The sequence below is a fragment of the Lissotriton helveticus genome, chromosome 8, assembly GCF_964261635.1.
Source record: "Lissotriton helveticus chromosome 8, aLisHel1.1, whole genome shotgun sequence".
NCBI classification, from domain to species: Eukaryota; Metazoa; Chordata; class Amphibia; order Caudata; family Salamandridae; genus Lissotriton; species Lissotriton helveticus.
Genome location: NC_136069.1, coordinates 260,582,114 through 260,601,482, shown reverse-complemented (window position 1 = coordinate 260,601,482; position 19,369 = coordinate 260,582,114). Strand labels below are relative to the sequence as shown.

The following is a 19,369-nucleotide window of genomic DNA, read 5'->3' as shown; positions in this document are numbered from 1 at the left end:
AATATGGGACAGCAAAATCTTATTGAAAACATGTTTTAAATTTGAATTTCAGTACACATTATATATGCTTACATCCAAACATTGGTATGTGTGCGCTGCGGGTGCGTAGCCTCAGTCTAGTGTGTTTTCCACTAGCTTAGGTAGGAGGTGGGTGGGGTGTGGGGGGCAGACCGCCCCAATCGGCACTACTTAGTGGGCGGCGGCCGCGCGGCACTTGTGTAGTCCTACGAAGTATCAGGCAACATGCAATAGACTAATGCATTTCAATGTGGTACGCCGCATTACCGCACTAAAACGCATTGTCGCCCATATGCTGTGTGTTGGCTGTCACAGCAAGCACTGATTAAAACTTAGAGTCTGTGGCTTGCCCGTGACTCGGTTGTGGTTGCGCAGGCTGCTCCAGCAGGCTTGAGGCGCCCAGCTGAAGTAAAGCTGCTAGCAGCCTCACTCAACTGTTACAATGTTTTATTAATGGTGATCCAATCCCGCGGATCATGGCAGCCTGACGTTGACGCAGGGACGTCACATCCTGCTACTGGAGCGCGGGGAGTTTAAGAGAGCCAATAAAGACAGCCGGCTACTTTATCCTGGCCGGAGGGAGGCCTGTTTTCATGGCCGGAGGGAGCGCACCATAATATCGTGGCCGGAGCGCTTCAAATGATGAGGGCCGCCCGGAGCGCTACAGATAATAATCACGGCTGCCCGGAGTGCTATAGATATCATGATGGCACCCGGCCGTGATGCTTGCAGTGCAGCTCTTCCTGCAGAAGCTCGCACAGACCTGGGCCGCCGTGTGCTCTCTGCTCCTGTTATTTCAGACCCCGCCCCCGCTGAATTCAATATTTTATGGGAAGAGTCGATGAAGACTGGATGGCCGGGGCCCCGCCCGACTCGTAGTCAGGGCAGTATAGCGGCCTGGACGGCTTTCACTGGAGGCGGGCCTGGGGGTCAACTTGAATTGCCACGGCATGCGTGGCTCAGGCCTGAGGCTGCCTTCAGCCAGCTGTAGACCACAGACATCGCGGCCTGGAGGCCAACTTGAATTGCCACAACCCGCGGTGGCTACAGCCTGCCTACAGCCTGCCTTCAGCCATCTGTACACCAGAGTCTACCTGCAATTGTAGAGCACGAAAGTCCAGAAATAATTTAAGAACAGACGTACGAGCCTGAAACCAATCTACTGCTTCTGAAGGTGTACAGTGAACTCTTGAGGAGGCATTTGATGGTAAGATAATTTTTTCTTAAGTTGATATGGTGACGTGCATAGTAAGAGGTGCTAACCTATTACTTTGCAAGGGAAATGTTGCTGTTTTTCCAGAATAGAAATCCCAAATACAGTGACTGTTTCTTAAATTCGTGTAAAGCAAGATCTGTATTATATTTTACTACCTCTTCTGCTTTTCCATTCACAATCCTGAAGCACTATAGCATTGAAAATCGTAACCTGCAATAGAGTCGTTTGCCAATATAACTTGAAAGGTAATTCTAGCTAAATACATGCACAAGAAACTATTTCTACTATTTCAAACAAACAGTGCACATTATATTTTATTGCCCAGCATCAGTCCACAGACCTGCAGGTACCGAAACTAACTTTCTCTCGAGTGCTGCTCTCTTTGATACTCTCTCTGTGATTGACGGTCATGCTGTGCTGACAGCTCTTACTTGTTTATGTGCTATAGTACATATATGATATGATTCCCGCATCTTCATTTCTGGATTTTGCTGGTGAGAAAGTGTCACTCAAAGTTGTTGAAATGTCACTCATATTTACACTGAAATTATAAAAATGCCACACATGCTAATCTGGAACCTTGGCAGCTATGCTGGTGGCCTGTTGCGCAGGCTTTTCTCATCTATTTGGGGAGTGTCAGTGTCCCCAAATAAATGATAACGGCTGCCGCCGTAACGGGCCGCCAATGCTGTGCGGCCGCTGGCCCATTTCTTGAAGTGCACAGTCACAACTGCTGGCTGCAACGCGCGCATGCACGCACCCACTACCACCACCGAGCGTGTCTCTCGGACCTCTTTCAAGTGCTCGCCGTCCTTTTTCTCAGCCACCCCCCCAGGGGCGGCAATCTGAGGGATAGCCCCGGGCGCCACAAGCTATAGCTACGCCTCTGTGTGTTTCCCCTATGTTCAGGCTGTGGAGCTTGTCTGCAGTGAAGGAAGAGGTGACGCAAGGATGAATTAATGGTCACGACTGGAGCCTGGCGGCGGTACAGTCTGTGCAGGTGGGGGCTGCCCTGCCTCCACAGAGAGGCCCCCTTCCCTTTCTTAAGTGCATTGTGGAGCCCTGGATGCTGCAGACGACGCTCTGCCCCAGCAGGCTTATAATTGCTGCTCCGTTGGCGGCCTCCTTGCGCCTTAAATACTATTAAGGCCTGTGGGCCTCGGCGATCGCCTGCACCCACAGACAATGCCCTATTCACGCTGACCTGGGCCTGGCGCGGCTTTCATATGCTAATAAGGGGCTTGGTTTGAATGGACTGGGACAGCACAGGTGGGGGGGTGTGTATATATATATATATATATATATATATATATATATATATATATATATATATATATATATATATCTCCAGTTGACCTCGGCCTCTGCTAAATTTGTGTGTATATATATATATATATATATATATTTTTTTTAAATAGGCACAAAGTATTTTGTTTTTTGTGGTACCACTGGCACAGTGCCTACTGGCTTGTAGAGTATTATGCCAGGTGAGGCCATCCTATCAGTGGCTGTATTTCGGGACTCGACTGGTCTGTACTTTGCAGATGGCCACCGTTACTGTGAGCATATACGCAAACAAGGTGAGCTCTGAGAGAGTGAGAGGAGAGAAACTGGAGAGGGCGGCATAATGGCAGTGGCTAAGGGTCTAGGGGAGAGAGAAGAGTGTTAGAGAAAAATAAAGGGATTAACTGCAGAGACGCCTCAAGGTGATGGAAGAGCAGGGAAGAAAGGGTGGTGGGTTTTGAGCAAGGGAATGGAGCGCGCTATAAGATGATTGGTGAGATTGTGGGTGAAGAAAGCGATGGGGAAGATGTTAGGGAAACTAGTCATCGTAATTGAAAGAGTCGTTCAGGCCTGTCTCGTTCGTGTTTTCTGACCCCTGCTGGCCGTAGGCATTGAGGCGAGTTAGGTTGTAGGAAAACATTACATGATTTGTTTTCTGATTTCTGTTTTTCATAGTCAATTCTTTATTTCCTGCACAGACGCCCTTTAAGTCCTGTAATTTTTTGATGCACTTAGTCACAACACTTTCTTTGTCGCTTATGGCTGAAAGATTTAGTAATAACATGCTTTTCTTAGCCCTTTTCACCACATTTCTGCCATTTCTAAGCCCTGTTAAAACAAGGAGGAGCATTAACAACTACAGAGAAAGAGGCTGAAGGTGGGAGGGCGGGGGAGATACTCTCCCCTTCTACAGTGGCTGCCGGCAGACGCTGGGAGGGAGAGCCCAGCCGGGGTGGGTGGGGGGAGAGCTGCACTCCCGTGCCCCCTGCACCTCCGCTCTCCGTGCCTGCTTCACAGCTGTGATGAAGAATTTTCTTATCTGTTTGTTAAAAAAACAAGCAGATAAGAAAAGTCTTCACGGCAGCCGTAAAGGAGGCCATGGTGTCCGGAGGGGCTGTACGAAAAACGGACAGGGTGGCACCCAAAACGCTCCTTTCCACTGAGAGGACAGCATTTACCATAAACGCTGATGCTACCCAATGGAAAGGAGGGGTGGGGCTTAGAGTCCCCTTTAGAATTTTTTTTCTAACAATATCTCTCGCAGAGGCGGAGCAGTGTCGCTGCCATGCCCACACGAGACCTAAAAGAGGACCGCTCTTAGAGTCATCTCGAAAGGAGGCAACTTAGAAAATCAGACACATTTAGGTTACAATTTCTGAGTGGTTCAGCCCTTAAACAAGCTCTACAGCATGGCAAAACGTTGAAGAGTGTGGAAGAAGGAAGCTGTGTCAGCTGTAGTTCCCTTCAGACCCCGAGGCTGATTTCAACAACCTCACCCCAAGGGAAGTAGCAGGTGAAGCTTTTGAGAAGCTTAATGTATCTGTGCAGTTCTCAAAAAATCTCCAAATGGCAAACCAGCTTTTTGTCTGCTGGCCAATAAAAAAATCTGCAACTTGTGCAATTGTTCCATTAAGAACACATTCAGAATTCCAGCCCTCAATACAAGATGATTCACAAACATTACAAGTTTTTCCCTCGTGGTGGGGGTGGAGAAGGTGGAACCTGCATCGATTCACTAATAACCAGAGCTCAATTCATTTTTTTTTACTGTGAACAGTTTCAACTTACTTCTGATTTAGAATTGACTTACCCTGAATTTTAATCAATTAAACACACTGCTGAAAACAATTTTTTCCTAGTCGAGACTACAAATGGGAGGAAAGTTAAGAATAATGAAAACGTTTCTCAAAAAAAGAAAACATGAATTCCCTTACTTCATATACCTTACAAACAAAGACTTAGGGGCATATTACCAACCAATAGAGATAATTTTTGTCTCTACCTTATTTAGAGACAAAAATTATCGCCGCAAATCGGCGATTTTTATCGCAGATAAACCTTGCTATTAGCAAGGTTTATCGCAAATGCGATAAAAAACGCCCGCAATGCATGAATATCGCTGAAAAGTCAGCGATATTCATGCATTATCGAGCAAATGCTCTTAGCCATGTTATCCACCTCCCATTGGATAACATGGCTAAGAACTGCTCCTGGGCAAGTGTTAGCTTTTGGAGATATTCGCGCTTAGCGCGAATATCTCCAAAAGTTGGTAATAGGAGATAGCGATGTTAGCGACTGTTTTCAGTTGCTAACATCTTGGCACGCCCACTTTGCATGTCATTAGTGATAAATATCACTGACATGCAAAGCGGGGCCCAAGATGGTCACTATCTCCTATTAGCTGTCGCTAACTGGTGTTAGCGACAGCTTGGTAATAGGGAGATCATTTTATCTCAGCTTTCTTGGCTTTTAAAGCCAAAAAAGCGGAGATAAAGCCCCTTGATAATATGCCCCTTAGATCCTGGAGCTTAGTTGTGAATGATTCTGGGGTGATTCATATGGACAGTGGGAAAAATCAACAGCTACAAATACTCAGGTTACCGAGATGACATCAATGAAAGAAACCAGGTTACTGGAATTATAAACCAGTTGCATAAAAATAAAAATAAAGCACATCTACAGATTTAGAGGTTCTTAAACGTAGAATACTGTAGCTCAAGTAGACGAGACTTGCTGGGTCCTAAACTATGCAATTTGACTCCTCAAAACAAATAGCAGAAGAATCGAAATTATTAACAAGTAAAATAATACTCAACTTGTGAGAATTCAAGAAGCTGCAGTTTATAGAGAGGATTTAAAACATTGGGGCATATTATCAAGGGGGTTTATCTCCGCTTTTTTGGCTTTAAAAGCCAAGAAAGCGGAGATAAAATTATCTCCCTATTACCAAGCTGTCGCTAACACCAGTTAGTGACAGCTAATAGGAGATAGCGACCATCTTGGGCCCCGCTTTGCATGTCAGTGATATTTATCACTAATGACATGCAAAGTGGGCGTGCCAAGATGTTAGCGACTCGCTATCTCCTATTACCAACTTTTGGAGATATTCGCGCTAAGCGCGAATATCTCCAAAAGCTAACACCTGCCCTGAGCAGTTCTTCACCATGTTATCCAATGGGAGGTGGATAACATGGCTAAGAGCATTTGCTCGATAATGCATGCATATCGCTGACTTTTCAGCGATATTCATGCATTGCGGCCGTTTTTTATCGCATTTGCGATAAACCTTGCTAATAGCGAGGTTTATCTGCGATAAAAATCGCCGATGTGCGGCGATAATTTTTGTCTCTAAACAAGTTAGAGACAAAAATTATCGCTAGTTGTTGGTAATATGCCCCATTGCCTCAGACATGTAGATCTTCATTGTGAAGAACTTATTGAATCGCTATAGGTGCGGCACCTCCTGTTACCACACAGATTGCAGTCATTATGGGTTTTGTGATAAATATCTGCAGGTTTAACCTGAACAGGCCCATACATCTCAACGCAGCAGAAACAGATTTTATCAGGTCTGACAAACATCACACCATTTACGGGTCTACTTGTGATGAAGGCCTTAATATAGAGTATTAACATGTTAAAGGAAGAAGACAGTGACCTAGTAACGATATCCAGCGAGACCTCTATAAACCAGTGTTTCTTTTTACATCCTATTAACAGAATTGTCCAGACAATAAGCAATGGCATCGTATTTAAGTCAGGTTTTCATGTGGTAATCCATGGAAACAAAGTCATGCACATATACTGTTTGCATAAGTTTACGAAATTAAAGCCAGACGTTCACTCTCACACATATAAAGTCTCTCTTATACATGCCATGGCACCCTTTCTCTTGTACACTGCCAAATAAATGATGCTCTTACACACAAATATAGGAATATCATGTAGCTTGAAGTGGTGGTAGTCGCGTGTGGTGGTATTGGTGAAAGTAGAAATTGTATTGATAGTGGTGGCAATGGTGATGTAATGGTGCTGGTGGTAAAAGTGGTAATGGTGGAGGTGTTGATGGTAATTGTGGTGGTAATGGGAGAATAATGATGATAATGTTGCTGCTGTAATGGTGGTAATCGTGATGAAGGTCATGATGGTAATAGGGGTAGAAATCGTGGTGGTAATGGTGGTTTGATAGTAATGGAGGTGTTAATGGTGATAGTACTATTGATTATGGTGGTAATGTGATTGTGATCAATATGGTGATGGTGGGAGAAATGGTAGCATGTTAATAGTTGTGCTAGTGGTAATAGTGGTAATGTGGCGATAGTAATGGTGATGGTGGTAGTGGTAGTAATGGTACTTGTAACGGTGGTGGTGGTAATGGTGTGAATGATAGTAATGGATGTGGTGGTACTGGTGGTAATGGTTGTTATGGTGGTGGTGTTTGTGATGGTGGTAATGGTGGTGGTATTGGCAATTTAATGATAATGGTGATGGTTTTGATTGTGGTGTTAGTGGTGGTAGGGATGGAGCTGATGATAATGGTTATAATGGCAATGGTGATGGTGGTAATGGTGGTGGCACTGGTAAGGCACTACATTATGACGAACTTGGATGGTGTCAAAAAGTTATGTAGTAGCACTGTTACCTTTTAAGAAAACATTCCCATGCAGAGAGGCTACCCACTGCTCTCCATGGCAAATGAGCAGTCCAGCAGTTGCATGAGAGGGTCTGCTGGGTGCTCAGCACTTAAAAGAAAATAGTGGGTGTGATAGTGGATGCAGGCAGAGCCGATGACACCTCTGCCTTGAATCACTGTTCAAAGGAGGGCAGAGTAGAGCAGGATCAGGGATCACTGAACTGCACTAAAGCAGAAACGATGGTATGGCACAGCACACGTAAGAACTGGAATGAACCACAGAAACAAAGAAGGATTGGTAAATTAAGGAGGATTGTTCTCATGAGTTGGCAAGCCTAAAGGTATGGGGCCAGGTGGTCACTAATATGTAAACCACATAAACAAATCAATTATTTGGCCATCTTAAGGTCAGGGTCAAGTCCTGACAAAAGCTTAAGAAATCATTCTGAACTGAAAAAATACAAGGACTGACCTCTTTCTGTATCCAATATGAACTGAATGTGTGATTATTGATTGTACTTTTCAGGAGTGAAACTGTCCCTCATGCACAAAATGGAACAGCTTCATAGTAGGTTCAATGTTACACCCAATGCCTACTAGCCTGATGGTAAGAGAAAGATACTCCCCTGGGATGATCCAAAATTTGATGGACACTGTTTTAATCTAATGGGTGAAGAGGAATTTCACAAAGTGTTGACCCAAAACTCCCTCTGTTTAGGTCTGCATTGTCAACCCAGACCTAAAACTCTGTCCAATGGCGAGAGGTTTCCTTTGTACCTTGACCCAGACAAAAGCATATACGCATATCATAGGAGATGGGTCTTCAAATCTTACCCTGTTAAATTCAAAAGTAGTGGCATAGTGGCATAAATACAGCTTCCATGGAATATCAAAATAATACGCCAGTCTGGACCAAGGATGCTGCATAATGAAGTGTGTGAGGCTACAGTCATAATAAGGCCCTAAGATTGGTGTGCGTGTTAGACAAGAGTGAGGCATAGGCTTTCAGCAAATTAGAATCTGGCTGCAATACTGTCAGGCAGACCAAACTATGTCACTAAAGAGTGCTATGTTATCTCCCTTCAGAAAAAGACAATACATTATCCCACAGATCTGGGGAAGTTCATCTCTATCTCAGACATGCTCTACCAATGGAAACCTGATTTAGGATGCCCTAACTAAACCACTGCACTCTTTAGACAGCTGAGCATTGGCTGTGGGTCATCAGATTCAAACCTCCTTCTGAGTGAAGCAGGGTACACTCTCATACCTTTTGACTGGATCACATGATTTCTGAAAGATTGTTCCCAGCAGGGGGTTTATAGGTCATCTAAATCTATTCTCTCTGCTATGGAAAGGGAGTCACAGCTTCTGGCTCACATGTTCCCACCTATGCTATTTCACTTATTCAGCTGCATATTCTGCTGCTGCTGCCTCCTTGAAAACTCGACTGGAAACAGTTATAAATTAGATATTTCCAAACTTGCAGATAGTGAACGGCAGTAAGAATGAGTTGTTTGTCTGCAGGGAGATGCAAAGTATTGACTCCCAATGTAGTGCCTGAGAAGTACTGATTGCCAATGTTGGGGAGTTCAGGTAGTGGGGGTGCACCTTAAGCCAACACGTTAGGCTGTAGAAGAAAATATATTTTCTATTTTGCTTCCTTGGTTAAATCAATCGGTGCTGGGATGAGCGTCCTTCTTCCTCGCTGAATTGTAGATTGCATTGTAAAACTGGTTAATTGTACAACCTGTCTTTACAGGAAACATTATAGTTGTATTTTATTTCTATTAATTACCGTAGAGCAGTAGAGCAACTAGACGTTGAACTATCAACAGACCATTTACAAAAGGACAAAACAAAATATGTTTTAAATACGCTGTCCAAACTAATGCCTCCATTTATGCAGTGAACAAAGTAAGTCATTTGACATAATACTTTGTCTCCGAAAAAAGCAGGGTTTTTTTAGGTTTCGCCTACCACACAGCACAAACTGTCTGTTTGCGAAAACATCTGTTGTGAGATTACAGTGAGCTAAGAGCCTGCCCATTACTTACCAGTGGTTGCCTTTATTATTACTCTCATTGGCTTTCTATTTGTTAGTTTGTGTGCGCTTTTTAGGCCTGGGTGGTGAACTCTGCACCGCTTGCGGAGATTGTGGAGTTTTCTGCTCTCCGTGGAGCATGTGGAGTTCCGAAAAACTCCGCTCCATCTGCAGAATTTATTTTTCCTCATTGGCGCTTGCCAACATCGAGTTGGCGAGCTTGAGTGAGGAAAATCCACCTCCTGGCGTGTTGTCTCAACGTGGGTGGTCGAATTTCTCAGCCGTGAAAATCAGCTCAAACAGCATGACCAAACGCACTCCGCTGCTTGCAGAACTCTGCGTAGTGCAGAGAAGTTTTTTTCTGCCGCGAATTCCGCCCAGGCATGCAGCGTTCCATCTTCTTCTTGTGCTTGTCCCTCCCCTGCCATACCTTCATTACTTGGGTCCTTCTACTGCTTACTTTTCAGACATTATTTTTTTTCTTTTGTGGTCGGTATGTGTTTTGAAGCTGTCTCCTTTATATTCTTCGCTTCTCCCCATGCCGTGTCCTCTATGGCAATCTTGCACCCATGTCCTTCTCCCTCACCCTTCCATGTTGTGCTCGCCCTAGTGGGCTTCTACCTTGAGTGCTGCTTCCCCTGCCATCTGCCCGCTCCCCATTTCTGCCACCCAGCACCCTGTTGCCCCCTCCCTTCTGCCCACTCCCCATTGTTGCCCCCTCCATCACATGTGGTCTTTTTTAGGTAGAGGACCTAAAGGCTGCGCTTGCGCAGTCTGGGGTCGGAGATTCAATGTTTCTTAGTAGGGCTGTAGAACCCGCCTCCCTGCCCTGTCTCTCCTCCATTGGTGGCTTCCTAAACGGAGGCCAGCCATTGGAGGAGAGATGCGTCACTCCGATTTAGCCCCGCCCTTTTCGGATTTGGGGGCGTAAGTTTTGCTGTTCTTTAGACAGTGATGTTGTCTGTCACTCAGAAACAGAAAACCACGCCCCCATTCCGAAAAAGACGGAAACTTGCGGCCGCCATTTTATTTTTTGTCCCGAAGACGAGCTGCAGGACTCCCTTCATCCTCGCCTGTGCTGCCGGGCTCTATTCCGCCTTGTACCAATATCTTATTCACTGTCCCTTCGTTATGTGGTGCCCCTGGCCCTGACTTGTTTGTACTCTGCAGTGATGGCTTGCAAGCTAGAAACCCTAACCTGGAGACGGACGGAGAGACTGCTCTTTTGCGGCCGCCATTTTTTTGTTTGTCCCGAAGACGAGCTGCAGGACTCCTCCCTTCCTCCTTGCCTGTCTGTGCTGCGCTCCAAGAAGAGGAATACCGAGGTAAGGACCTGCACAGGGACATGTGGCGGGAATTGGCCCCCCACAAGAAAGACTGGCCCCCCCATCTTCGGTTAGTCTCCACAGCTCCCCAACACCCACAGGAAGGAGGGGGCGTGAAAGTGGGGCTTGCTCAACCCCCCGTCTGATGCCTTAGTCTTGCCCTTGCTGCCCCCGGAACATCAGAGGGGGGGCTGTAGGCGAAGGTCTTATGCGTGCCTTTCCTGAAGAGGGGGGGTGAGAACAGACGGAGACGATCGCGATGCCGGAGGAGTCTGTAGTCGGTGCAACTGCAAATGGACCTCGCAGGCTGAGTTAATTTGCGAGGGAGCCTGGACCCGGTTCCAGTGTTCCCTTGGGGGCGAGGGAGATGCCGGGCCAAGATGACCGCCCGCGGCCTGGACAGATGCCGGAGAAGCCGGCCTACCATGGGGCCCCTGCAGGCCGGGGACCGGGGCAGGATAAGCCGGCATAGACGATGACCCCTCCCCTGCCGTGTCAGAAGCGGGGGGAGCTGGCACTGTTATAGAGGTGGCCCCCCTGAGGGCCATGGTCAGACGCAGCGCCTAGTGTGTGAGGGGGCGCGCATGTTAAACATGGGGAGCGGGGCAGGGGGAATCAAGCCTGCCTGTCTAGGGCACCGCCACCCAGGTACGGGATAGCTGGCTTGACCCTGATCAAAGATCTCTATCGGGGATATAAATTATTGCGCGGTCCAATGGGGCGGACGTCGGCACGGCCGCTGGCTCGCGGGCCCGCTGAGTGGCCAGCAGGTTGCCAGTGCTGGCCACTGCCTTCGCCGGCACGTTGTCGGTTCCAGGGTTTTCTGCCCAGAGACTGCAGCAGGATGCTTTGCCCCGGTCACCATGTGGCAACTCCTGCCTCTTACACCATCCCGTGGGGGCCCTTGCCGAAACCTGAACATGCCGCCATACGGGGGATAGGGGGGGCCAAGGAGTCAGCAGCAGGCAAGGGGAGTTGGCGACCCAGGTGCCCCCCTGTCCACACTCGTCCCCCCTCCACAACCAACGGTACTCTGGGTAGATAACCCCCCCCTCTATGCTGTGTCAAGGGGGGGGGGGAGCGGCACAGATTAAATTAGCCCCTAGAGGGCCAGGATAATATGTGGCAGTGGCTAACATCGGGCGCGGGGGGGGAGCGGCACAGATTAAATTAGCCCCTAGAGGGCCGGGGTAATATGCGGCAGTGGCTAACATCGGGCGAGATTACGGGAGGCCCGGACGATCCTATCTGCCTCCTATGTCGTGGCAAAGTGGGCGCTGCTGCCGGGTGATGCGCTCTATAGGCCTAGTGCGCACTGTCCCTGCGGACCGGGCCCATCGCCGTGTGGGCTGCAAACCCTGTGGTCCTGTCCGCCCTCGCCCTCCCCAGCAACACGGAGAGGGGGGAGCACCCTAGCACCACCAACCACCATGAGGGAAACGGGGGCCACAAAACAAGTAGTCTCCCCCGCAACTTCCAGCCAGCACACCCGGAGCCCCTGCGGGCCCAGGGGCAGCGTGGCGAGAGAGACTCCGTGCATGCTCGAGGGGTGCTGCTGCTGCCCCTACAGCAGCCCTGGCTGGACCGCCATGCCCATGATCCACCCAGATGGATGCTCTGGCGCGGGGGGGGGCAGAAATGCACTCACCGTTCTAATGGATGCAAAGGCTCCCACGGGACACGTCCAAATGGCGTCAGGGTGAGGGACAGAGAGACCGCCATGTGGGCGGGGGAGGAATTTTCCCCTCTCCCCACTTAGGCCAGAAGTGACGAGCGGGACCCCAAAGGGGTCTCCGGACACTAGGCAGCCCAGTGTGCCATCCCGTGACACTAAAGAGGCCGCCCTCTTATGAGAGTCCCCGGCGGAGACGTCTGTAAGCCCACATTCTAGGGGTCCAGTGTAAGGGAGGTTGGCGCTTGGACACCAGCAGCTGGCAGCCCACAGCTTACCATTCATGCGCTACCTTGCTTAGGGTACTTGGGCCCTCCATGGGGTGATAGGCAAGGGAATGGAAGCGCAGCGGGTGGTTCTGGGTAATAAAATATTCCCACATTTTCCACAGTGCATCACAGGAGTGAATGCCTGTCTATGAATGGGCAGATTTATAATATTAACTGGCGGTCAGAAATGATATAAAGGTAAGCCACGTAATGTACTAAGGAAATACAATAATGAGCAGATTCGATCAGCAGCGTTTTCCCGCCTGTTTAGGAAACAATTGCCATAAATCCCTCATATAAAGCATGGCTCATCGTGCAACATTTTGCACCGCACATTCTGCTAACTGATTCATTTTTCGCCACTTTTATTATTGTAGGGTATGGATGAAGCAACAGTGCAGACCTTCACCACCTATTGCAAGTCTATCCAAGGGACCTCCACTCCGTGCTGTATGTGTGTATGTCTGTGGCTCTGTATGTGTATGTCTGTGGCTCTGTATATGTGTGTGGGTAGCTCTGTGTGTGGGTAACTCTGTATGTGTGTCTGGGTGGCTCTGTATGTGTGGCTCTGTATGTGTGTGTGCGTGATTAACTTTGTGTGTGTGTGGCTCTGTGTGGGTGTGTCTGTATGTGTGTGTGGTTGACTCTCTCTATCACTAGCTGACTCTCTCTCTCCCTACCTCACCCGCTCTCTCACTACCTCACTCTCTCTCTCTCACTACCTCACTATCTCTCTCTCACTACCTCACTCTCTCACTAACTCACTCTCTCTCTCTACCTCCCTACTCAACTCTCTCTATCTCACAACATCACTATCTCACTGCCTCACTAACTAACCCTCTCAATACCTCATTACATCACTATCTCTCCCTACCTCACTCTCTCACTACATCACTCTCTATCTCACTACCTCACAACTTCACTATCTCTATCTCAATACCTCACTCTCTATATCACTACATCACTCCATCTCTTTCTATCTCACTATCTCACTCTCTCACTTTCACTACCTCACTCTCTCTCCATCACTACCTACCTCACTCACTCTCTCTAACTAACTCACTATATCACTCTCACTACCTCACTCTCTCAACTTCACTACTCCACTAAATCTATCTCACTAACTCACAACTCACTCTATCAAAGCCTCAATACCTCACTCACTCACTACCTCAATCTCTATCTCACTACCTCACAACTTCACTCTCTCTCTCTAACTCAATACCTCACTCTCTCTATATCTCACTACCTCACACTCTCTTTCTATCTCACTAATTCACTTTCAATATCTCTTTCACTACCTCACTCTCTCTCCAGCTCACTACCTCACAACCTCACTCTCTATTTCTATCTCACTACCTCTAACACTATCCCTCACAAACTCACTCTTGGACTACCTCACTCTCTCTGTCTCTCACTACCTCACTCTCTATCTACCTCACTCTCTCTCTCACTACCTCTCTCTCACTACCTCACTACTCCACTCTATCAATCTCACTACCTCACTATCTCACAACTTCTCTCTCTCAAAACGTAACTACCTCACTCTCTCTCATCTTACTTGACCTCTCCGCAGCCTTCGACACAGTCTGCCATAGCACCCTCATACAACGCCTCAGCAACATCGGAGTACAAGGAAAGGCATTGGACTGGATCATATCGTTTCTCACCGGAAGAACCCAGAGAGTCCGCCTCCCCCCTTTCAAATCAGAGGCCACCGAAGTCATCTGCGGTGTACCACAAGGATCATCACTCAGCCCTACCCTCTTCAACGTATACATGAGTCCCCTCGCATCCATCGCGCGCCAACACAACCTCAACATCATCTCCTACGCAGACGACACCCAGCTGATCCTCTCCCTCACAAAAGACCCAAACACCGCCAAAACCAACCTACACGAAGGGATGAAAGAAGTAGCCGAATGGATGAAGATCAGCCGTTTAAAACTAAACTCGGACAAAACAGAAGTCCTCATCTTAGGACCATCCCCCTCTGCTTGGGACAACTCATGGTGGCCACCTGCCCTCGGAACCGCACCCATACCTACGGACCACGCACGTAACCTGGGCTTCATCCTAGACTCCTCCCTCTCGATGACCAGACAAGTCAACGCCGTCTCATCATCTTGCTTCAACATCCTACGAATTCTCAAAAAAATCTTCTGTTGGATCCCCACCGAAACAAGAAAGACAGTCACCCACGCACTGGTCACAAGCCGATTGGATTACGGCAACAACCTTTACGCCGGAACCACAGCCAAACTACAGAAAAAACTCCAACGCATCCAAAACACCTCAGCCAGGCTCATTTTGGACATCCCTCGGCAAGCTCACATTTCCGACCACCTGAAAGACCTCCATTGGCTCCCTGTCAACAAGAGAATAACGTTCCGTCTCCTCACCCACGCACACAAAGCCCTCTATGACCTAGGACCCGAATGCCTCAACACGCATCTATCCTTCTACACCCCCTCCCGCCAACTAAGATCGTCCAATCAAGCCCTCGCCGCAATCCCGCGCATCCACAGATCCACCATGGGGGGAAGATCCTTCTCCTACTTAGCGGCTAAGACCTGGAATTCTCTCCCCACCCACCTCCGCCTCACTCAGAACCACCTCTCTTTCAGAAAGCAACTAAAAACCTGGATATACGATAAGTAATCTCACCTCCCTCCCTCAAGCGCCTTGAGACCCTCTGGGTGAGTAGTGCGCTATACAAATTCTTGAACTTGAACTTGAACTACCCCACTCTATATCTCACTACCTCACAACTTCACACTCTCTCTCTCTAACTCACTACCTCACTCACTCTCTATCTCACTACCTCACTCTCTCTCTTTCTATCTCACTAACTCACTTTCACTCTCTCACTACCTCACTCTCTCTCTATCTCACTACCTAACAACATCACTCTCTGTTTCTATCCCACTACCTCAAAACATCCCTCTCCCTCACTAACTCACTCTTTCACTACCTCACTCTCTCTCACTACCTCACTCACTATCTACCTCACTCTCTCTCTCACTACCTCACTCTATCTCTATTTCACTACCTCACTCTCTCTCTCTCTATCTCACTACCTCACTCTATCTCTATCTCACGACCTCACTCTCTCTCTGCTAATGCAATAGGTCTCGCATATGCAAGCAAATAAGCTATTGCCAATACAAATGACAATGCCATTTATTTAGGGATACAGAAAAAAAAATAATGAGCAATGCCAATAGCTCTACCTATAATATTGCCGAGACCATTGCATTGTAAATGCTTGTTTTAAATGTATTATGTTTTTGGGGGGTTGGGGGCCAATCAGTACACTGATGTCGACTTGTCCGCCTTAGGATCATTTTTGCACAGCTTTTAATTGTTTGCCTGCATTATTTCAGCGGTGCAGATGCGCAATAGAACAGCACGGCTAAAAGGCATTGGCAAAGCCAATGGGTCCCAAAGGAGAGACATATTGGCTTTGCAAATGCTTGTTCCTTAATAGTTAAATATCCGTCTATTCTTTGTCCCGAAGCTTTTTTGGACTGGAGCGCATCTTCCACGGTCGCTGTCTGTCAGCACATGCCACCATTTCCGTTGTACTCGTTAAAGTGTTGAAAATGGCAATGTATATGCACATAGGCGGCGTTCATTTGTGTTCACTGTACCCCTTGTTATAAGCAGAACGGATATCGCCAAACACTGACTGTGTTATCCCGCCAGCATAGACCCATGCACACACGTACACGACAGCCATTTTAGGCACCATGGCCTCTCTGCCCGTTTGTTCCCGGCACCCCTCCCCGCGCGCACTGCTCATGCATCGGCCATAAAACCCTCTCCCTCTGCGTGACCCTGCCCTAGAAGTAACCCTCCTGCTTGACCCACACCCCTCATTTCCTCCCAAGAACACCCTTCCCCTCAGCTGACGAGCCCCCCCCCAACTGCACTTGGCCCTTCGACCCGGTCCCAAGTCCTAAGACCAAGCCTCGTGGATGTACACCCCCCCCCCTTTTCCTGCCCAGCATAACAAAACCGTGATACACCAGCCGAAGTGCCCGATCTTATCGCCTGCCCAACCTTTGATCTGATCATCCCCTCCTGCCCTCGTGTCCTGTAGGAATGTCCGGCTGAGAGATCACAATCTCTTGTTACATTCAGGAGGGGAGGATGACATCTGAGCGACTGGTATGGGAATAGGCCTGAAGCTGGGATTCCAAGCATGCCTTTTCCTACTTCAAAGCGTCTTTATTGTAATAAGGAATGTTTGTGCATCATAAACATGTGTATAAAAGACGAAGCCTCAGAGAAACTGTGGGGGGTTGTGGAGGGCACCAAGAGAGAGCACCTCCTGAAGACACTATGCGAGTGTCCGAAATGACAGGCTCTCCTCATGAGAAATAAAACTCTGTTCTTGTTTTCCTGCTTCCAGCGCCCGTCTCTTTATTTGGTAATTGTTCAAGATGGGAACTAAGAGGCGTCCTGCGCCAGCAGCCTGGGCATCAGGTGCGTTATGGGCTGACTTTTCCACAATTGGCGTCCCAACGCGGGGCCCATCAGCGACATAAGGTCCGGTAAGAGAGGTCCAGACGATGGGGTGAACATCTAAACGATTGGAGTATACCTGCCTTGAGAGGGCCCTCGTCCGGCTGCCGATTGAATGAACTTCACCGATTCCGAACGGACCTCTCTCAAGTGACCTACTGTCCTGACTGGAATCCCACAGGAATGCTGCAGTAAAAACATGGAGAAAGAGAACGATTGGGCGCTGGAAAAGGGAAGACGAAGAATTGCCCACACGGTCCGGTCCGGGTAAGGTTAAGTAGGACGTCTTTACGTCCGATTGGTAGGATGGCTTTATCCATCTGATTGATTGATTGATTGTACTTGAAGTATTGGTTCTCTTTGAGACATTCTCTATTTGCAAACAGCGATGAATAGGAACGTTCCTCTCTCTTTGCAAATAGTGAAGGATAGGTAATGCAGACGTTTGTCCCCCATTGTAATCCGTCATGCCTATCTTTCTCCCCACTGATTGTTTGTTATCGATTTTTATCGATTATTGCTCTTTGAGATATTCCCTGTCTACAAACAGGGAAGAATAGAAATATTCTGCCCCCTTTGCAGATAGTGAAGGATAGGTACTGCAGATTTTTGTCCCCGTTGTAATCCGTCATGCCTGTTTTTCTCCCCACTGATTGATTGATTGTCTGGACATTTATTGTTCAAGGAATAGTTCTTTTGAGGTATTCTCTGTTTGCAAATAACGTAGAAAAGAAATATTCTGTCTAATCTTTGCAAGTAGTGAAGGGTAGGTAATGCGGACCTTTGTCCCCCGTTGTAATCTCTCGGGCCTATCTACTCCCCACTGATTGGTAAACTAGTTCCACCCGGACCATTTATTAGAGGTAGGTCATCTGGCTCGACCAGAGGGCACCCCTAATAAAAAGGACATATGCAACAATAACGAAGTAATCACCGTATCCTGTTAACAGAAACTTTAGCATGAAGCACGCTAGGAAAAAAAAGGGAAGAAAGAAATAAGAAAGCAAAATCAGTAGGCCACTGATGAGCTTTTGATTTCGCCACAAATAGGAAAACATTAGAAATAAGCTCACGATAAAACACATGATTTCGCTAGAAATAAGAAACGTTAGAAATAAGCGCGTAATAAGAAACATGAAAATGGTGAGAGAAGCCAAGCTTGACATCGCGACGGCCACGAGGCAACTAGGCTTCGCCACCTCTCACTGCTCCCAACATGTCTGTCCCGCCTGCCACGCCCCAATAACGGTAACATGAGATAGATACAAGTCAGCAGATACCTACCCCCATTCTGGAAACTCCCGAAGTGCAACAGGTCCGCGGCTACGCCCATCCGGAAGACAAGATCTTCGGCACATGTAGGGCAGGTCCTGCTGCCAGCCGTCGGCCGGAGGTCGTCGCATAAGGTGGGCCAGAAGAGGAGCGGAGGCCGACGGGATCCGGGCGTCCCCTCTTCTTTCTTCAATAATGGCTGCGACAACACGGGGGGGGATGTCTTGCTCATGCCACCGACCCCCCCCCTCGCATCTCCTGGTCCAGCCACGGCTTGGTAGAAGCTCCCCGTTCGGCCCTGAAGCGGCGCCTTGCAGGCCACCGGGGGGGGGGGATGTCTTGCCTATGCCTCCGACACCCCCCCCTCTCATCGCCTGGTCCGGCCATCATGAATATTAGCGCCGAGAAAAACGGCGTGGGGTGCGCTGGGAGGGAGAGGCGGCGCGAACGAGCCTCTCCCACCTCCCCAGGTGGAGGCCCCCAGCGGCACCCCCAACGCTCCACTCACCCGACGAGGGTTCGTCCACTCGTAAAATGGCGGTCGACCCTGCAGGAGCGGGCCCGGCGTGAAGAGATGGCCTGGTTGCTTGTTGATTAAGAAATGAGTCCCACAATCAGAAGTGTTCTCCTCAACTTTGAAGATTCTATAGGAGCCACGGGGGCCCCCGACCCCCGCAGACACCCCCGATGGGGAATGACTGCCATGATTGCCCGCGGAACGATGAAAATGTAGCCGCGAGACGTCGGCGCTCCCATGCTGGCGCCAGCCTCAGTTTGAATGACTAAAATCCTGCAGACTACAGTTCGGATCAGTTCCGGTGAAAACCCAGTATGACCCGGTAGAAAAAAATTGTTGCCTCCCTCCCCCCTTTTTGACTGATGGTTCATACCGCCGATCCTTTCTGTTGCCCTTTAACTGAACTTTTGGACTGCCGAAAGAGCCTCTAGGCCAACCACGAGTTGGTGGAGATTTTGACTATGCCTAGATCTGCCTGGCTGCTCCCAAAATGGCGCTGGTACAAATGAAACTTTCAACTCCTTGTTGTACCCCGATTGCTCAGCCTTGGTGTCATGAAATATGTATGCAGTTTTTAAACACAATGAAA

The 19,369-nt window shown here is 48.3% G+C and overlaps 1 long non-coding RNA gene across 1 annotated transcript in view; it reads left to right on the top strand.

Moving 5' to 3' along the window:
• Window positions 1–598: 598 nt before the first annotated feature.
• The window catches only part of LOC144771593 (uncharacterized), a 257,156-nt gene continuing 238,385 nt past the window's right edge, over window positions 599–19,369 (top strand). The window contains exon 1 of the long non-coding RNA XR_013599378.1: window positions 599–1,225. This is a non-coding gene — a long non-coding RNA (uncharacterized LOC144771593). The remainder of the gene's footprint in view (window positions 1,226–19,369) is intronic.